The sequence below is a fragment of the Callithrix jacchus genome, chromosome 4, assembly GCF_049354715.1.
Source record: "Callithrix jacchus isolate 240 chromosome 4, calJac240_pri, whole genome shotgun sequence".
NCBI classification, from domain to species: Eukaryota; Metazoa; Chordata; class Mammalia; order Primates; family Cebidae; genus Callithrix; species Callithrix jacchus.
This window is the reverse complement of record NC_133505.1, coordinates 60,713,696-60,729,605: the sequence shown is the minus strand read 5'-3', so window position 1 is coordinate 60,729,605 and position 15,910 is coordinate 60,713,696. Positions and strand designations below refer to the sequence as shown.

Here is a 15,910-nt window from a genome sequence, read left to right as displayed (position 1 = left end):
TTAGAGACAGGGTCTTACTCTGTTACCTAGACTGAAGTGCAGTGGTATGATCATGGCTCACTGCAGTGCAGTGGTATGATCACGCCTCAACCTCTCCGGACCCAGGTGATCCTCCCACTTCAGCCTCTCGAATAGCTGGGACTACCAGTACATGCCACATGCCCAGCTAATTTTTTGTATTTCTTTGTAGAGAGGGGGTTTCAACACGTTGCCTAGGCTAGTCTCAAACTCCTGGGCTCAGGCAGTCTACTCACCTTGGCTCCTAAAGTGCTAGAATTCCAGGCATAAGCCATGATGCTCAGCCAATAGTTTTATTTTGCTGTGCAGAAGCTCTTTAGTTTAAATTAGGTCTCATTTATCAATTTTTGTTTTTGTTGCAGTTGCTTTTGAGGACTTAGTTACAAATTCTTCCCCAAGGCCAATGTCCGGAAGGGTACATCCTAGATTTTCTTGAAGGATGTTTATAGTTTGAGATCTTACATTATATTAGTTCATTTTCAGGCTGCTGACAAAGACATACTTGAGACTAAGTAATTTATAAAAAGGTTTAATTGACTCACAGTTCCACATGGCTAGGGAGGCCTCACAATCACGGCAGAAGACAGACAGCAGGTAGGATGCCTTACATGGCAGCAGGCAGAGAGAGAATGTGAACCAAATGAAAGGCTTTTTTCCTAATAAAACCATCAGATCTTGTGAGACTTACTCACTACCATGAGAATACTATGAGAGAAAGCCCCCCATGATTCAATTGTCTCCCACTGGGTCCCTCCCACAACACATGAGCATTATAGAAGCTACAATTTAAGATGAGCTTTGGGTGGGGACACAGGCAAACCATATCATACATTTAAGGCTTTAATCCATTTTGAGTTAATTTTTGTAAATGGTGATAGGTAGGTGACCAGTTTCATTCTTCTGCATAGGGTTAGCCAATTTTCCCAGCACCATTTATTGAATAGGGTTTCCTTTCCCCCACTGTTTATTTCTGTCAACTTTATCGAACATCAGTTGGTTGTAGGTGTGCAGCTTTATTTCTAGGTTCTCTATTCCATTCTGTGTGTCTTTTTTTGTACCAGTACCATGCTACTGAAGCCTTTTGTTTACTATAGCCTTTTAGTATTGTGAAGCTGGGTAATGTAATGCCTCTGGCTTTGTTCCTTTTGCTTAGGATTGCTTTTCCTATTGAGGCCCTTTGTTTCCATATGAATTTCAGAGTATTTTTTCTCTAACTTAGAATTATTTTAGCTCCAAGATTTCAGGTTTGAAATTCCTCCTCCTTGATTACAACACTCCTAATCTCTAACTGTAATATTTCATCCCACCTGCTAAAGATACTTTCTGGATGTCTCATAACCTCCAGTCCTCCAACCCTTCTTCTCCTAGTGCACCTGTTGCATTTAGACTCACTGCCATCCCAACAGAAACCCAACCCAGTGCTAGACATTTCATCTGTCCTAGCCAGCACTCATCACCCTCCACCCATCACACCTTTGCTAGGTCTGCCTCCCTGGCCCCACCTTGATTACACCTTTTATTTTTTCCCTCACCAGGTACTGTGCACTGCTATAGAAAGACATATGGCCGGGCGCGGTGGCTCACGCCTATAATCCTAGCGCTTTGGGAGGCCGAGGCGGGTGGATCACGAGGTCAAGAGATCGAGACCATCCTGGTCAACAAGGTGAAACCCTGTCTCTACTAAAAATGCAAAAAATTAGATGGGCTTGGTGGCGCTCACCTGTAGTCCCAGCTACTTGGGAGGCTGAGGCAGGAGAATTGCTTGAACCCAGAAGGAGGAGGTTGCGGTGAGCCAAGATCATGCCATTGCACTCCAGTCTGGGTAACAACAGCGAAACTCCGTCTCAAAAAAAAATAGCCATAATACATTGTGAAACCATTATGCATTCCTTTTAACCTCAACCATGACTTCACTACATATGTGTAGATGTCCCCATCAGCACCTTAAACATTGTGTTTAAAACCAAATTTCTCCTGATATACATAGTTGTTATTGATGTAACCAATCTCCCAGGCATCAAGCCTTGAAATCAAGAGTGAAATTTGTCTCACTTCCCTCCCCCTTCCCTGAAACCCCAGTCATCATATCCTTATTATCAGTATTATTTTTAATCACAGCATATGCAAAACCTGTCCCTTTTTTTTTTTTTTTTTCACTTCCCCTACAGACCCATATCCTGTCCCAGTTATACTGATAATCTCCTAACTGATTTTGATCTTCCAGTCTCTGGCCTCAGTTCCATCTTTTTTGATTTAGCCAAAGTTTAACTCACATAACATGCCCCAAAGCCACCTGTGGGCCCTTCCTCTTTGCCAACTGAAGCTTACATTCCTCAACCTGACCATCAGAAGCCTTCCAGGACCTAGCCTTTATCTGTATCTGCAGGCATCACCCACTGCTTGATATCATGCAGAATAAAAGCATAAACAGAATAGAACATGTCAGAATACATCCAATGTATTAAGCGTAAGTATTATCATGAAATCCCTGATTTCTAAAATCAATATATTTCTTGCCAAGGGTCACATTAATGTTTGAAAATCACTGTTCTATATCATTTGCTATTCCTAAACATATACTGTGACTTTCTCCTTCATTTTTACGTTATGAAGTATTTCAAGTATATAGAAGAGTGTAGAGGATAATGTAACAAACATTTATCACATGTTAACATGTGTTTACTTTAGATCTTAAAATGTACATAGTATATGTGTTTATATGTGTGTATATAAATATGTTAGTGTATCTATCTGTTCATCCTCTTCTCTCTAAAACAGATACAAAATACCTGGGCACGGTGGCTCACACTGATAATTCCAACACTTTGGGAGGCTGAGATACAAGCCATAATACATGGAAGAATCATTTGAACCCAGGAGTTTGAGACCAGCCTGGGCAACATAGGGAGATCCCATTTCTACAAAAATGTTTAGACAATTAGCTGAGCATAGTGGCATGCACCTGTGGTCTCAGCTAAGGGGAAGTACTGCTTGCTCCTGGGAGTTGAGACCGCAGTGAGCCTGAATGATAGTGATGCTGCATTCCGGCCTGGGTGACAGAGTGAGATCCTGTCTTAAAAAAAAAAATAGATTCAACTGTGATTTTTTAATCCACCAGGGCTTGTTGCCATTAGTGTAGAAAGGACTTATAGAGGGAGTCAGTTTCCTCTTTCCCACCTAGTCCCTGTGATCTTAGCAATTATTCTATAAATTTGACCTGACAAGAGTGTTACAGACAGCCATGTGTGTTCTGAATGGTTGCTAGTGTGTAGCTTTAGAATTCTTGACCAGAAGACAGGACTGGGGAGAAACAGAGGTGCCTGTCCATCCATAGATATTAATTTCCCCAAAAAGTTCAGTGGCAAGAGGAAGCGGGGGGCGGGGTGGGGGAGACTTCTTCCTGATCCCGAAGTAGAGATTCATGCTCAGTATACTTCTTTTTATTAGACATAGAAAAATGAAGTTAAGAAATGTAGAAAAATCAGTTCAAGTATCCAAGGATGCAAAATTCTTTCAGTTTGTTCATGAGTATAAAGTATTGGCTTAAATGATAGCAAGTTGATACCTGTTTATACCAGCCTCATAAATTTGTAATAAAACATGGCCAGGTCACAGGATTTTTATAAGCAGCTCACCATTCCATGCCATATGATCCATCAAATAAAGAATACATGAAATAAGGATTTTTAAGCTGCCCTTTTTAAGTTGACGGGGAGGTCAGTGATGCCTGGAAAATCCTAGTCTTAGGAAGGAGTTTAAAACTCACATTGGAAAATATAGGTTTTCTCAGCTCCAAAGGCACCCCAACTTCTCAGGGCAAACAACAACATGCAAATTTTAGAGTGACTAAAGAAATCACACCCCTGGTGTTTGTTTCTAGGTTATAGGTTGATTTTAGAAAAGGCCACATATAAGAATAACCATTTGTCTTTACTGTAACATAACCTCAAGTCTCAGATGACATCTGATTATCATCTGTGAAGTACTACCTGAGTGCCTGGATTGTTTTTCCAAATGAGTTGAAATGTCCACGTCCACAGCTGCCCGCCAATATGTACTTTAACAGATATATACCACTTGATTATTGACTGAGCACTGCCATACCACAGGTGGACCCTGACAGATTTAGACAAAGATTATAACAGCAGCCAAGAGACAAACAACTCCTTCCAGTCTGCTCAAATCTCACCTCTTCAAGGAGGCAGGCTTCCCAACCACACTATTCATTTAATATCACATCTGTACTCTCCCTGGCACTCCACAACACCCAACTCTACTCTATTTTTTCTTTGTTTTCCATAGTACTACTTATCACCTTGTGACTTAATACATTATTTTCTCGCTTACACTTGTAAAAAAAATCCAGCTGGGCAGGGAGGCTCATGCCTGTAATCCCAGCACTTTGGGAGGCCGAGGTGGGTGGATCTCTTGAGGTCAGGAGTTCGAGACCACCCTGGCCAACAGGCTGAAACCCGGTCTCTACTAAAAATACAAAATAGCCAGGGTAGTGGTGCGCACCTGTAATCCCAGCTACTAGGGAGGATGAGGCAGGAGAATTGCTTCAATCCAAGAGGTGAAGGTTGCAGTGAGCTGAGATCGCACCACAGCACTCCAGCCTGGGCAACAGAGCAAGACTCTAAGAGAAAAAAAAAATTCGAGTAAAATACATATAACATAAAATTTACCATCTTACCATTTTAAGTGTACCGTTTGGTAGTGTTAAATCCATTCACAGTGTTATGCAACCAGCCTCCAGAACTCTTTTCATTTTGCAAAACTGAAACTCTGTACCCATTAAACAATTTCCTATTCTCCCTCTTCCTGATCCCCTGGCAACCACCATTCTACTTTCTGTTTCTATGAATTTAGAGTAGAGAATACTACTCTAGGTACCTCATATAAGTGAAACCATATAGTACTTTCCTTTTGCAACTGGTTTATTTCACTCAGCATACTGTCCCCAAGATCATCCGTGTCATAACATGTGCCAGAATTTCCGTTTTGTCTCTTTTTTTTTGTAACAGAGTCTCACTCTGTCACCCAGGCTGGGGTGCGGTGGCGCGATCTCGGCACACAGCAACCTCCACCTCCCGGGTGCAAGTGATTCTCCTGCCTCAGCCTCATGAGTGGCTGGGATTACCGGTCCCTACCACCATGCCCATCTAATTTTTGTATTTTTAGTTGAGACAAGGTTTCACCATATCGGTCAGGCTGATCTCAAACTCCTAACCTCAGGTGATCCTCCCACCTTGATCTCCCAAAGTGCTGGCAGGTGTGAGCCACCACACCTGGCCAATTTTCTTCCTTCTAAGGTTGAATAATATTCCACAAAATTGTATTAACATCTGGAAGGAGAATATTTGATACCCACTTGGTAGCTCTGCTCAGCTGTAACGAAGATACCTCAAATGAACACTACCAAACGAGAATCAAGCTTCTCCCACTAACCCTACTTCTGTCCTGTGCCTCTAGTTCCTATCTCAGTAAATGGCTGCACCCAGGTGCTCAAGCCAGAAACCAGAGACACAGCATTCCTTCTCCCTCATTGTTACTGCTCTTTATCCAGTTGCCTGTGATAATTACTAAAATGACTCAGATATATTGAGCACTTACTCTATACTACACATGGTTCTAAGTTCATTGCATGTGACTTAAATAAATAAAACATTTATTCCTCTCAACTCTATGAAATGAAATCTACTATTTTTAGCTCTTATACAGATCAGGAAACAAGTGAAGTCCCTTGCCCAAAATCCAGACAGGAAGTGGTGGAGCCAGAATCTGTGTCCAGGTAGTCTGGCTACACAGTCCGTGCCCTAAACTTTTATGCTATTCAGGAAATGCTTTCTGTTTCAACTTTGTTTATTGGAAATCATTCTACCCAATGTATTAGTCCACTTTCCTAAATGTGCAAGTGAACATAATTCTGTCCAGGTCCTTTATCTCTTTCCATATGCAGTTTGGCTAATGGAGATATCAATATTAAGAAGATAGGACTGTATCTGTAGTAAGCCTAGGAAGTTTTGTTTAAGAGCAAAACTTAAAGGCGGAGTTAAGCACTCCCTCTGACAAAGGATTAGAGGGGAAGTTAAGTTTCCCTTTAAGTTTTGCTCTTAAACAAAACTTCCTAGTTGCCTCTTAAACAATTCCCAAAGATGTTCTCCCTGGGAAATTGCTTTCAAACAAAAGTTCTAATATCACTTGATTTTCCTGTGTTTTGATACATATTTTTTTCTCCAAAGTGGAACATGTCAGCAAGTCAGTTTACTTGAAGACTATGATTAATTAAAGCTATAATGTAGCAGATACAGTTATTGATATCAACAAGGTACATCCATCATAAACACCATTAAAAAATGACAGCTTTCCTTCTTTGAGGTTGCATTGATCTTGGAGGCAAAGTGGGCTAGAAGGCAGACAGCCCAAGCCTGACACCCATCAAATTAAATGAATCACATACTTTAAAAAAAACCACAATCCTTCTGGTAACAGTAATGCCATCTATAAACTGAAAAGAATAATAAAGGCCAACAACTTAAGCCTTCTGAATTAAAGTTGAAAAAACTAAATGCAATTACAAGCAGTAAGATGAATGCAGGTTGAGAAAGTGTCACTTTTGCATTTTAAGCTTATTCAGTGTCTAACAGCCAACATTATATAAGTTTACCATCGAGTTAACATTAAAATAAGATGCATTTTAAATCAAAATTGTGCATTTTAAAGTCCCTAAGGTGCCTTTAGAAAACAGAGAATACAGTACCAGCAAGAAGCTATTTGGGCAAGTCCATAGATCATACAGGCTAGGAAGAGACAAGCATTCAATGTTACCAGAACTTCAAGGTCAGCACTTGTAGATTTGTTTCCATCACCCCAGCAGACAAAGGATCGTAGTATCTACTGAAAAGTTACATTCATTCCCCAACTACTATTTCAGCCTCACCCACCATTCATCCCACCAGAGAATTAAATTACTTCACATTCCCAGATAACAAGCAAATGATGATTTGGGGAGATTTTTTTTATATGACATCCAAAAAGATACAGAAAATAAAGAATAGTAAGCCAGAAGTGATTTCAGCTTAAGTATCATTTTTATACACGAATTACTAGATATAAGTATACAATTAATAGGGGGGCTCTAAATCTTATCCAATTTTTAGAAAATACTTAGCTAATCTAATATTTCGTCTAACCTATACGGGTTTTTCTTTCCTGCTTTTCCTCACCCCATACCCAATATTCAGTTGAGACTTTTGAAATGGAAAAGCACCTCTGCCTGTCCCTGCTCTGAAATCAGATCATCCAAAATGAGCCTCAGTTTGACTTTTCCCCGCAAAAGAATGTACTGTTGATTAAAACAAGAGAAAACCGGCTGGGTGTGGTGGCTCACAACTGTAATCCCAGCACGTTGGGAGGCCGAGGCGGGCAGATCACCTAAGGTCAGGAGTTCAAGACCAGCCTGACCAACATGGAGAAACCCCATCTCTACTAAAAATACAAAAACTTAGCCGGGTGTGGTGATGCACACCTATAATCCCAGCTACTCAGGAGGCTGAGGCAGGAGAATGGCTTGAACCCAGGAGGCGGAGGTTCCAGTGAGCCAAGATGGCACCATTGCACTCCATCCTAGGCAACAAGAGTGAAACTCCATCTCAAAAAAAATAAAAAGAGAAAACCACACTAGTCCATACAATACACAGCCTGATTTTAACCACCCGGAAGGCAGCCTGGCATCCTCTGTCAAGCCTCCTAGAGACAGGCAGGCCTGGAGCAGCCCACGCAGCTTCTGCCTGCACATTCTACCAGCTCATAAGGATTTTGGTGACTACAGACTGGCCTAAGCCACTACTGCCGTCCAATACATTGTCTATAATATGGTGATAAACACTTAAAACCTTATTAAGGAAGTCTTCATGCTTCATAGGCACTATCTTAATATTCTCCAAATTTCTTCAAAAGTAAAGAGAATTATTATAGCGAGTTAGTTATTACTAGGCACTAAGTTTTTTGTTTTCCCATCTCATCAAACTACACATAATCTAGATTCAGTTTAATACAACTGCTATGCCAGAGTAGGAACTCCTGCAGGATAGGTCTGGGTTTCAATTCCTTTTTCTTCCCCTTGAGCACTGCCTTAGCATTCTGTTTCTTCCATAAGAATGATCTGATTTAGTCTTACTGACTAACCAACCAATCTACAAACCACTGAATGGCCTACTGTAAGTTGCAAACGGAGAGTTGCAACCTCCAAATCTTCCATGAACCACTGATGTTTAAAACATCCCAGCCACGCATGGTGGCTCACACCTGTAATCCCAGTGCTTTGGAAGGCCAAGGCAGTAGGATCACTTGAGACCAGGAGTTCAAGACCAGCTTGGGCAACTCAGACCCGTCTCTACAAAAGAATAAATAAATAAAAATTAGCCAGGAGTGGTGCCACGTACCTGTAGTCCCAAGTACTTGGGAGGCTGAGGAGGGAGGATCACTTGAGCCCAGGAGAGGAGGCTGTAGCGAGCTATGATCACACCATTGCACTCCAACCTAGGTGACAGAGTGGGACCCTGCATCTTTTTAAAAAATTTCCATTCTCATCTGTTTTCTAGAAAGGGTTTGGCATCTATGGATTGTAATGTCATTGAATGAGGAGATCTGCTCCCTAGCTGTTAGGGACCAAATATGACCACAAGCTAAAAAACTCACTGAATTTTAGTATGGAAAGGGCTTTATAGACCACTTATTTAGGAAATGGCAAATAGATTTCACTCGTCATGCCAACCTCTGTTGCTTGGTAATGGCTTCCTGGAGTCCCGTGTTTAGCATTCCAGGCCTGGACTGGAGCTTAGAAGGCAAGGTGTTACAGATTCACAAGGTCTGCCATAAGCTCGAGGGAGGTGAGGATCAGGAGGGAGCAGTGACACAGAGCCATGTATTTGCCACCCCGGAGCTGACACTACTGTAGGCAGCTAAGTGACTTGCAGTCTACTGTTTTTCCCACTAAACTTTTTAAAAAAGTAGTGATCATACCAATAATGAAAAACTATTTCAAAATATTTGCAATAACAAATCCTTTTTTTTTTTTGAGACGGAGTTTTGCTCTTGTTACCCAGGCTGGAGTGCAATGGCGCGATCTTGGCTCACCACAACCTCTGCCTCCTGGGTTCAGGCAATTCTGCCTCAGCCTCCTGAGTAGCTGGGATTACAGGCATGCGCCACCGTGCCCAGCTAATTTTTTGTATTTTTAGTAGAGACAGGGTTTCACCATGTTGACCGGGATGGTCTCGATCTCTTGACCTCGTGATCCACCCGCCTCGGCCTCCCAAAGTGCTGGGATTACAGGCACGAGCCACCGCGCCCAGCCCAACGAATCTTTAAAAAAAATACATTTTCCCTGAAAAGGACATCAACTTGCATTATCTCTAATAATAACAATGAGGTCCATAGAGAGCCAAAGATGGAATTTGTCGGCTTTTCCTCAACTGCACCCTGACAATTACCGTCTTCTAGAACTCCATGGATAAGATAGTTTAAAAAGAGCTAAGACATTCTCCAGCATTTACACAGCTTCTGTAACGGGACAGGAGAGGTAAGGGGGAAGAAAAGGAAATAGAAGTTTAGGAATCAAGCAAATGAAGTTGGGCATAGGGGCTCAAACCTATAACCCCAGCAGTTCAAGACCAGCCTAGGCAACATAGCAAGACCCTACAAAAAATTAAAAAATAAGCTGGACATGGTGGCCTGTGCCTGTAATCCTACCTAATGAGAAGGCTAAAGCAAGAGGATCACTTGAGCCCAGGAACTCAAGGTGACAGTGAGCTATGATCATACCACTGGACTACAGCCTGGGCAACAGAGCAAGACCCTGTCTCAAAAAAGAAAAATAAAAGAATTGAGTAGGCCGGGTGCGGTAGCTCACACCTGTAATCCCAGCACTTTGGGAGGCTGAGGTGGGTGGATCGCCTGAAGTCAGGAGTTCGACACCAGTCTGACCAATATGGTGAAACCCAGTCTCTAAAAATAATAATAATAAATAAATAAAAAGAAGAATTGAGTAAATGGCAGTGCAGTGATCCCAATGACAAAGGAAAGTATTAAGCAGAAAAGTCAATGTGATGCTTTGATATAGGAAAAATGGGAAACCAATTTCTTGAACTTGACTAGTATATTAGTCCATTATCGCACTGCTATAAAGAAATACTAGACACTGGATAATTTACAAAGCAAAGACGTTTAATTGGCCATGGTTCTGCAGGCTGTACAGGAAGCATGATGCTGGTATCTGCCCAGCTTCTGGGGAGGCCTCAGGAAGCTTACGATCATGGTAGAAGGAAAAGAGGAAGGGAGTACTTCACAAGGACAGAACAGGAGGAAGAGAGGGAGAGGTGACATGCTGCCACATACTTTTCAACCAAATCTCATGAGAATTATCAGGATGACAGCTCCAATGGGGATGATGTGAAACCATGAGAAACTACCCCCATGATCTAGTCACCAGGCCCCACCTTCAACAATGGGGATTACAACTGAACATGAGATTTGGGGGGGACACAGATCCAAACCATATCAACTAGCAAAGCTATCTTGATCAATTAATCAATACTATTTACTTGCTGTCTACTCTGTTCCTAATGCTGTCACGGACCAAGTGGACACATCTGAGGCAAAAAACAAACAAATGAACAAACAAAAAACAGATCCTTTCATAGCCAGCTTATCCAATCTCTCCCTCTACCCTAAGGCCACACAGGCCAGGTCACATCTCTGGAGAGGCAGAATCAGCCTCCCAGCATCTACTCAGTGTTAGCGGCCGACTGGCTCCCAGGTGAGAACATTTCTGGCAGTAAAAGCAGTACACAGCAGGCAAGAGACTTTAAGAAAAGGCAAGGGAGAGGAGAGAGGCATGTGATTCTGGAGACAAATAAACACAATTAGCTGTGCTAGAAACAAACTGAAAAGACTCAGTGGGATGGCTGATTCCTTCTGCCAAGAGAAAACCAAAGGAGAATTCATTTATAAGAAACCTTTTAGTTCCCTTGGCAGCTATACCCAATGACAGTCATATTTTTTGTTAAGTCCTTTTCACTGTGGATTTTTCCAAGATTTAAAACACTATCACAAGGAGGATTTGACTGCTTTATTAGTTCTGCTGCCCTAATAGAACCCATTAATATTTCAGGCTGGTCCTTTCTTTCCTACAGGAGGGCCTTTCACAGTTATTCTGTCCTTTTGTACCTAAATGAACCCAATTTGCAGCAATGGGAAAATAGTTGAATTCATAGAAATAAATAGTCATGTCTGCAGGAGTTTGCTAATCCCAGGATCCAATTCTGTAATGCAAGGATTAGCTACAACAGTGGGGTCTGGTAAAAACCATATAGCTTGGTAGTAAACAAGATGGGCTTTGGAGTTAGGCAACTTGGATTTGAATCCTGACTCTCTAAGTTACAACTTTGGTGACCAGGGACAAGTAATTTAAACTCCTTGTGTCTCAGAGCCTTCATCTGTCAAAGAGGGATATAGTGGTATCTAACAGGGTTATTGTGAAGTTTAAAGAATTATAATAAAAGGGTCCTCATCTTTTGGAAACACATTTTGGAATGTTCACAAATAATATGTCTGGGATCTGCTTCAAAATAATCTGGAGGTAAGATATGTATATATGGAGTTGGCCATGAGTTATTACTGAAGTTGGTTGATGGGCACATGGGGATTGACTTATTATGCCATATTGTCTGTTTCTGCCTGTTTAAAATTTCAGTAACAGAAAGCTTAAGAGAGAGAGAGAGAGAGAGAGAGAGAGAGAGAGAGGAGAGAGAGAGAGAGAGAGAGAGAGAGAGAGAGAGAGAGAGAGAGAGAAATACATGTAAAACTCTTAGCACATAACATGTGCTCATTAAATGTAATGTTTTAGATCAGAGGTTTTGAGGCCATTGTTCCCAGGTCACAGAGGCACCAAGAGACCAGCCTGCCTCTCTAGAAACATGGGTGAGTTCTGGGTCAACATGAGGGAGTTAAACACATAGAGAATGTCACTGTCACTCTAGAGCATCCATTACTGCCCAACCTTTTCACCACCAGTAATAATAATTTGATTATTATTAGTTATCTATACTATGGAAGTTTACTAAATCTCACATCCTTCCGATATTCATTACCTAGATCTTTTACAGATACACATAATCACAAGTCAGAGTTCCAAGTCAGCTTTAGTGAGCTGGTGATGGCTCCACACTGAGCTGCTGTCATCCCCAGCCAAAAACTAAGCACTTCCAAGTTTTAATGGCTCGTGCAGCTGCTTGATGGACATGTATGTGGTTGTACAGGAATATGAAATGGTGAAAAAATGTTCTATGCATTCCATGCCTCCAATGGGTTCAGGGAACCAGTTACATCCATTCAGAGTCAGCCCCAGAAATTCCCAGCTTCTAGAAATTCTTAGATAGGGTGCTCAGCTGGACAGACAGGAAACTCTACCCTGGAGTAATGCCAGGTTAGATAGGCACTCCAAGGAATCCTTTAATTAAACCAACATTCCCAAACTCTATTCCATGCCCCCACACACAAACAAGGAATCTGCCATCCTTGCTGTGACACTAACTGTAATAGACTTGCACTAACCACTTCATCTGTTTCCCATTTGTACTGGGACATCTCCCTCCTAAGGTTGGTGCAGTGACCAAAGACAAGGCAAGTACATTGCACAATGCCCGGCACACAGTGATTGCTCCAAACATGGTAGCTATTTTATGTCCTTGTATGCTTTTATGTATGCATGGATATATTATTACTTCCTTTAGAATGTGGATAATATTTAGACCCAGTGGTTCTCTAGGCCATGAGTTTTATCACAGCCACATACTTATAAACAGTTTAGTATTTTCTTCCTTTTTCATATGACAACATTTTGGTGCAGCTGTGTTCAATCTTCTCTTCCACAGAGATGATGTATGGATCAGTGTTATTGGCATCAGTACCTACGTGTCCTCTCGTGTGCAATTCATGCTTCTTCTGTAAAGGTCTTGTGACAGTATGTTTTAAACTTAAAAACATTTTACAGAAAGTAAAAAGGAGAAAAAAAATGTTCCAATTCAAGTCTAGCAAGATCATTATTATTACTATTATGAAATACTTGACTGTCCAGTGTGTGTGTGTGTGCGTGTGTATTGCTGAGAGGGTCAGAGGACAAGATACGCATAGAATAAAGCTGGAACTCCATTAGCAAAGACTTCAGTGGCCTTTGGCTTCTCTAAGGAAGCCAAGAGCTAATGTAAAATCTTACCTTTATCTTATCCTTACCTAAAACTGGCACTCTCTTTCTCCTTATCCTGATTTATTTTTCTTTATAGCATTTTTCACTACCTAAAATTACACACTTATTTCCTGATTTACTTGTTTAATTGTCTGCCTTCCCCAAGAGAATGTATGTTGCATGAAGGGACCTTGTTCATCTCTGTATCTCTTGTGCCTACAACTGTGCCAACCAAGCACAAAGTAAACCCTTAAAAAGTATTTTTTTAATGAATGATTTCATTTTTTTTCCTTTTTGTAAACACCCAATTGCAAAAGGGAATCTAAATCTGAGGTCCTGCTCTTTGTATTCCTTATGTAGCTGACCACTGCAATCCATCACGGAAGACAGGGAGTAAACACTCACACACATGTGAAGTGGTACCAAGTGATAGGAAGATAAATGAAGACAAATAAAGTGATTTCCTCAGGGCTTTACACACCATATACTATTCTGATTTTTGCCTCTGTGCTATTGCAGAAGCCATGTTTTCCATCATAAATGTCTCCCTCTCTAGATGTTATTCTTCTTTCAAGATCTCACTCAGGTTGTTTCTCCTGAATTACACTTAAAGTACAAGAGCTCCCACTGACTTTGCCCTGTCTCACAATGAGTGGCACAGCACCTACTGCCAGTGCCTCCGAGTTCTACACGCAATTATAAACACTCTAAAGTTTTCTCTTTCATGGAAAAAAAGCAGACACTCCAAACGTATTAGGCTCCTTAAACACACAAAGACATGCTTTACACTTCTCTTAGATCTTTCAAGGAATCTAGGAGTGTCGGGTACTTATGAAGTAGACAAAAAAAATCCCTATAAATGAATTGACAAATTTCCTATTTGAACCCCACCTCTGCTGCTCCAGCCTTATTTCATTTATGCCCCAACAACATCTACTGCCTTTTTCTCCCTCTCCCTCCCAAGTGTCCCTCTGAGTTAGAGTGATTCTTCAGAGCTACAAAAGTCTAACATATTTACATCCCAGATGAGACAAAAACATTGTCTGAGACCCTCAGACCAGCAGCTTCTCAGAAGGGGGCAATAGTTCTGGAAATAAAAGTCATAAACAAGTCATTATTCGGTATGTTTTAAGGAGGAAAAAAAAGCCGTGCAATCCAAAAAACACCTATAGCACCTCATGAATTAACTGGAACCTCTTCATCAAACCAAGATTTGATGAATCAGTTTCTACCTTCTTGAAATGTTTCAATGACATTCTTGAACCTATCTGGGTAGTATTTTAGTACTGCAGGCAATTCGGTATTAGTCCATGAAACAAATTCCACTTTCTAAAGTGCTCAGGGCTCTGACAACTCAAGGGAATAAGTAATGCCTTTACCTTGCTTAAGTGCAGGAATCAAAAAGCTAAGATGGGATTTCTGGAATTAATTCACCATGGAGAATATAAATTTTCTAATTTGACAGCCATTACACTCCACCACTGACTATATACTATCTGCTCTTTTCTTCCATATTTTATACAGATTTACCAAATTCTCTTTATGAATTGAAGAAGAAAACAAGAAGACAGTTTTCACCAATAAAAAGTCATTTCTCCCAAAATTAAGATCCACAGACATTATTCAGCAGAGTATGTATATCTTATTTCCATCTTCTCCTGTGTTGGGTAAGTGTAGCTCACCTCCAGTTTCCTGATGATGGATTTATTTTGAACCTTTTGGTATTCTTGGACTCAAAAGAGCAGCTGTTACGGACACGGCAAATACAGAGTTTTACAATATTGTTGAAAAGCACCCAATTCTCTATTCTTTGATAATAGAGATTTTTTTCCTTCTTCTTTGCTCCTTTTAATCTTGGACCCTAGAAGGATAAATGTCACCATCTCTACTATTAGCTGCATTTCAAAATCAACAAGCTCTTAAATCAATAACCCTAGCTCTGGTCTTTCTCAAATTCTTACGGCCCTAGGAACTGACGGTTGATTAAAGTCAGGAACCAGGTTACCCTGGAAAGAGAGATGAACCAGCCTTGGATCTTCCCTACGTGAACTCGTCTCGATATTTTGAAGTCATCTATTACCTCCATTGTATATTAACGTTCATCATAATTACTAATTCTCTCATTCAACAAATACTGCTCTGATATGGTATTGAATATTCTTCACATAGAAAAATATGAACCATTTATTTGCCACCTAGATGGTTGGGAAACCTACACCACTCCAAGACACTGAGGAAAGAAAAATCTCTTTCAGGAGAAGCCCCTTATAAAACCATCAGATCTGGAGAGAACAGCATGTGGGAAATTGCCGCCATGATTGAATTATTTCCACCTGGTCCAGCCCTTGCTATGTGGGGATTATTACAATTCACGGTGAGATTTGGGTAGGGGACCCAGAGCTAAACCATATCATTCTTTATGCCTCATGGGATGGTAGCAAAAGTTATATTTGAGAAAATATATAAAAGCACTTTGAAAACTGTCCAGCAGATATGCACACAGAAATATTCAACAAGGTAATTTGTTAGTACTATAAACACCTCTAAGTTTCCAAAACAATGTTTTTCAAACTTTGACCACAACCAATTAGAAGCCAGCATACACCCAGGACTAAACAAAAGTTTAATAAAACAATACTTGTTACT

At 40.8% G+C, this 15,910-nt stretch overlaps 1 protein-coding gene and 1 long non-coding RNA gene across 5 annotated transcripts in view; one reads left to right on the top strand and one right to left on the bottom strand.

Moving 5' to 3' along the window:
• Positions 1 to 15,909, top strand: part of LOC144582154 (uncharacterized) — a 60,132-nt gene extending 44,223 nt beyond the window's left edge. Inside the window, exon 2 of the long non-coding RNA XR_013534283.1 lies at positions 14,789 to 15,909. This is a non-coding gene — a long non-coding RNA (uncharacterized LOC144582154). The remainder of the gene's footprint in view (positions 1 to 14,788) is intronic.
• Positions 1 to 15,910, bottom strand: part of PAQR8 (progestin and adipoQ receptor family member 8) — a 46,179-nt gene that overhangs the window by 23,284 nt on the left and 6,985 nt on the right. For 2 of the 4 annotated variants that reach the window (XM_035295888.3, XM_035295887.3), the window contains one exon: positions 4,537 to 4,654. The exons of the other annotated variants lie outside the window; for them this stretch is intronic. The gene's annotated coding sequence lies outside the window, so the exon portion shown is untranslated. The remainder of the gene's footprint in view (positions 1 to 4,536; positions 4,655 to 15,910) is intronic. 4 annotated transcript variants of the gene reach the window in all.